Below are 6,005 nucleotides of genomic sequence, written 5' to 3'. Positions count from 1 at the left end.
TTTGGATGACATTTCTAATTTGATGTTTCTTATTTCAGTAGAGGACATAATACTGGTTATGTCATCTCTGTGTGGTATACCGGGTGGTATTCTAACTCTGAGTGACTGGGTTAGCCACATAAGTGCCACCCTCTCATCACCCCTATAGTTTACATTTATACATAAAGAAAAAAGTTAAGCGACCTCTGTATATTTTACAATGACTGGTCCCACGAGCATTTGAGTTGAAACCCAGAAACACGAATGAGGTTTGCAAGATGACACCTCTGACAATAAGAAAACATAAAAAGTTGATCCTGTTTGAGATTTTAATCATGATTCAAACAAAACATCAGAGGCACGGTATTTGTGCAAAAACAGTAGCCACAATAAGTAGGGAGGAGCAGAGTTAGGAAGACAATTCCACATCATGGTTAATGATGAAAAATGTCATGTTCAGTCCAAAAATGACATCCATGACACAAATCACCAATAGTGGATAAACGTGCGACGTGCCTGGATCACAGCTACCAGCCTTCATACCATATCCCTCCAGTAAGTCGTCTGATCTGCAGCAGTGTCGCCACAGCATTATTCTGGAGAAGAGCTGTTACTGTTCGAGAACGATGTGGCCTAGCATTGTCATCCATGTTCACAGGTCGGATGGCGAGTGTCAAAAAGCGCCACAACAACTGGTTGCAGGGATTTATAGATGTACCGATCAGCATTGAGGTTTCCTTGGATGGTGACAAGACCCAGCTAACAATCATGTGACAGGCAACCCAAAACCATTCACGAATCTCCAGCATATGGGCTGTAGGTCTTATTGGACTTATTCGCCATGTCTTTGGCTAAACACCATGCTATACGAGTTCTCCAATGATGATCGGCAAGGAAGGGACGTTTGGTTGTCCTTCTAGACTTTATTCCTGACAATGTCAGTTGATTGTTGTGTTTCAGGACAGGAGATGTTGCAAATGGTTGATGACGTACAAGCCAAAGCAGGGCCCTGTCCGTGACTGTGGCAGATCCTGTACAGTAAACTACGGTTTTAACGAACACGCTTATAACGAACAGACGGATATAATGAACTAAAAATAGTAGTATCTTTTAGTTCGTTATAACCGTAGTTCACTGTACAACATTGGTTTGCTCGTGTTTTCGTACTAGTCTGCTGGTTACCATATAATGGTACCCTAGTTGACGTCCTATACGTGTGTAGCTCGTGCCTGTCGAATGCATACCCATAATAACCAATTGTCGCGCCTCTTATTGCGTTAATACCCACAATTGAAGTGTACAGATACTGCATTTTAAACAGACAGACAGACAGACAGACAGGAAGACAGACAGACAGACAGGCAGGTTGTTTGGCATTAAAGGCCACGTGACCTAAAGTACAAAACAATTTCAATCATAATCGGAGTTACCACATGAAGATATACCGACTCAAATTAACAAAATTACTTATTAAGCGGAACCGTTCTTAAAAGATGTGACATTTTAAAAGAAATGCATGTGTGGCATATCATGCTACGTTGTGACGTCACAGTTGCCATTGTACTGTCCTATCATTTCGACGATACACCCTTCTTGACATATTTCATCACGTAATTTGCAGTTGTTGCGAACGGGGAGATTTCAGTATTACATATTTCCAGAAGTGCTTAACTGTTGTTTTTGTGTGTATGCTACGTGTCTTCTGACTGTCCCTTTAGTCCTCTCTTTAAACTTCCTTTCTCACATGCCCTCAACATGCATACTTCATGAACTGTTTATGGCGAGAGGACTCTTCCCCACAGGACAGATGTATTTCAATATTCTTTTTCCATCCGGTTAAAGAAATAAATATACTTTTTATTTAAGTAAATATAATAGTTACATTATTATGTAATTTATTCTATGGAATGTATTAAAGAAATAGGTCAACTGGAGTATATCACCTTGCCAAATGTTATAGATCAGACGTAGACCGGTTATTGTATCATTTTACAGAAGAATTTGAATCTGGTAGCTCCCCGGATATAGGATATTTGATTCGAATAATACTAGGCTAGACATTGTTAAATCAGATGCGTTACCCGACTGGCATGGTACACTTTGTTCAGCAGAAGGTGGAGCGCATAAACAACATTAATGAATAACTCACAGTGATTGATGGTAAACTCACCTTGCTGGAAAATATCCTGAAGCAGACTATCACAAGATTGAAAACGAAACTTTACTTGCCCAGAATTGTGTCTCAGCAAGCCTAGAACTTAAATCTGAAAGCACTAAAGAACGAAAGCGGCTGACAGCATACAGACTTCACTTTGTCAGAATGTGCTAGAATCAGTAGGGATGTGGATGATATATATTACGATGTAGACTCCTTGTACCAACAACAGAGGGATATGAAAGAGGTTGTAGTGGATCTCAAAGTGAGATCAATGAGAGACAACCTCCTGTTTCATTGCACACCGGAGATGATTGGTGAAGAGCCGAAAGGACTTCGTTAAGCGGGAGATGAAGTCTAACAAAGAGATTAACCTTATGACAGTTCATAGAAGAGGCCACAAAATGAAAACCACCCCGTACGATAGTGGTTAAATTCTCTACGTCTGATCAGAGATGGAACGTTTTAACCAGTGCGAAAAACGTCAACGACACAAAGTTTGTTGTCAGTGAACAGTTCCCACCTGAAATTGTTGAACGGCGACGAGAGGTTCTCCCTTTTGCTGAAAGAGGCTAAACGCAGAGGACTTAAGGCCAGTCTAACTGTTGACAGACTGTATATTAACAATAGACGGTGTTACCCTGGTGATAATCCGTTTGAAGATTCGAGACAGTCGATGTGGTCACTCAGACCAATGTTCTTGAACACTTCCAAGATAGACAACCACACAAAACACGACGAATCGAAGAGGATCGTGACATTACAGGCATACAAGGGACATAGGCCTAATACTGTCAATGCAAATGAAAATGTAAATTTCTCGCTAAATGTGCGTAGAGAACACTGTGATGTGTATGTTACACATAACAATAATGTGTCATCCAACAACAAAAAAAGCATATGAATCTAATTGTGACCATATTCGTGTACATGCAGATATTGATATACCAACAGAGCAACCTGCGTGTGACCCCATGCCACCAGACGCTTTCATATCACGTAACAGTGATGGTTCTCATTTTAAACTGTGTGGTTGGAAATCTAGATTACTTTTATTCCTGAATTTACGAATTTTATTACAAAGTATGAAGTGTTTTGTTTTGTTGAAACAAAACAAGATAAATGTGATTGTATTGACATTCCTGGATATGCAATGTTTTATAAACCCAGAATTACAAGGGCTGGAAGAAAATCAGGCGGTATAGCAGGCCATAAAGCATGAATACATACAGCATTTCCATAGAATAGCCGAATCCTCGGAATATGCTGTATGGTTTCTCGCTTCCCATGAAATGTTGAATGTATCTTGTAATGGAGATGTTTATATTGGAATCTCATATATCGCCCCAGAGGGGTTGCCATATGACTCTGACGAAAAAATCCAAAACTACACAATGAAATAGTGTGTAAGTTATCAGTAGATTGCTACTATAGTTCTTTATCATTGGGAATTTCAATGCAAGCGTATGCGGGTGGTGGTGCTTAACTCTGCATGAGTTAGCCACATAAGTACCATCCACTTATAACCGCCTGGTATTCATTATATACATATATACATTTTCATCTATTATCACCATCACTTCATTCTGTGTTCATTATATGTTGTCCTTGTCTGCAGTTGAATGTCAGCCAACTGACACCAACCCTGATACCCTTTTGCAGCCTCTGTGATTTCTTCAGCTTCACCTGGACTTCCCCTATTTATTTTTAGATATGTGTCCACCACTTCATGTCACTGTGAAGCATCTTGACTTCCTTTAATACCTGTCAGATGCTACCTTTCTTCTGATTGGCCCTTTGGTCCACTTCTTTAACTTCCTTTCTCACCTGCCCTCCTCATGCATTCTGCATGAACTCTTTATGGAGGGAGGACTCTTGTTTACAGGTGAGAAACATTTCAATATTCTTATCTCTTTCCATCCTGCTTTGGAAACAAATATATTCATAGAAAGGGTATCACATCTTTTCATTAAAGTAAAATATAATTAATTGCATTATTATTTAATTTGTTATATCTGAATATTTGCCAGTCTTCAACCATGTGCTTCAACATGTGCTACCCCACTTATCCATATAAATTAACCTTTTTCCTTTTTGGCTTAAATCAAATAATAATATTCTGCATGAAGTCTTTATGGAGGAAGGACTCTTCATTCCAGCTTCCCTCCCACCATCTGCTATACAGTAATAAACATCATCATCATCTTCATCCAAGAACTGCCTCATGTTTTCAATAGCAGCCCAGTGGCTGGACAACAACATACCACGCCCGACTACACAAGGACACGCACTTTGTCAGATTTTATTACAACAAACTCAATTTCTATTAACGAAGATATATTCCCTAACGATTTTGTTGATTATATGAATGGTGTTGAAAGACTATCCAACCTCACATGTTTATAAGCTAGTTGATTTATGTAAAAACGATAATATATACATTGTCAGTGGCCGAGTTGGACATGGCAAAGGAGTTGGCAAAGTTTCATGTGAAGGAGTCTTGCAACATCACGTTGATTCGATCCTGCTTCAAGCATACCAATGGCTAGCAGACGCTCATTTTCGGACAGGCGTGGCATTTCGTAATGTTGGATAATTGCGTAATTTTGTTGTTTTTTCAGAATGATTGTTGTCAGCACGATGCTAAACAATACATATGGAATCTCGTTAACGCACAAGTTTTTATACCCATTCTTGGGTAGTGAAATGCATGGGGCTTGCATAAAAGTCAACTTTTGAATGGAATGCATGCTTTTCTATAGCAGTTGCGTATTTTGTGACCTCATTCCATACATGAACTACAATATTGAAAACAAACTTTACTTGTTAGAACAATACACTAAAATAGTGGTGTGACAGGAACTTTTGTTGTTGAGTATACTTTCATTTGCTAGCTGATGGGACTTTACGCGAGATAAATATTATTTCCCTTACTACTTTGGGAATAATCAATAAACATTATACACACACACACACACACAGAGAGAGAGAGAGAGAGAGAGAGAGAGAGAGAGAGAGAGGGAGAGAGAGAGAGAGAGAGAGAGAGATCAAACCTGGTACTCGTGGAATGCCTTGCCATATAAGTTAGCAATCGTCATGAGTGAAACATATTCTGTAATGTATTCTTTGCTTGCTCAAAGACAATCAGGCAATCACGCTGTACGAGCAGGCTCATTCCCGGTAGATCTACAGGTTAACCTTGAATATCGGGGTTGCCATCTGGCTTCATTCAACTTGTCAATACCACCGCGACTGTCAACAAGTCCTTTGACAGCCTTTGACATTGGTGATGAGTAGGTCAAGTTCAGACACATACAAGTGGGGTGGAGAGGTTTTAATTTGTATTAGTATTCTTCGCTGGGGCAATTGCTTACTTATCAATAAGATGTACTTATTTGAAATAAAAACAGAATGTTTTTTAATACAGTTTGTTAAGAAATTAATTAGTTTTTTTGCAACTATTTCTATAACTCGTGACCCCTACTTCTTCCAGCAAAGCAAAACTTTACCAATCAATCATCCAAAAACGCCATAGTTTCATAGTTGATATGAGCCAAGACTAAACACAACAGAAACTATTTTAAGACGTTTACTCAAACTAGTTTTATGTAAAAGGGAAATTTCTGATAAAGTAAAAGTACGCTTTCTATTTCAATATATCGATAGCACCACCATGGTATTTTAGCACGCTTATTTCACGTTTTTTTACATGGACGTTTACCAAACTATAACAGAAAAAAGTTGTTTGCTAGAACTTTCCAAACCTGACAATTTCAAACACAGATTTTACTTGGCATGTTCCAGGTATGTGGAAACGTAACTTTGACAAATCAAAATGGCTAATAACAAGAGGGTTGTGTTGTGAAATTCA

This window comes from Haliotis cracherodii, unplaced genomic scaffold (assembly GCF_022045235.1).
Source record: "Haliotis cracherodii isolate W230 unplaced genomic scaffold, xgHalCrac1.p SCAF_32, whole genome shotgun sequence".
NCBI lineage: Eukaryota > Metazoa > Mollusca > Gastropoda > Lepetellida > Haliotidae > Haliotis > Haliotis cracherodii.
The sequence above is the reverse complement of the archived record's forward strand: the minus strand, read 5'-3'. Positions refer to the sequence as shown.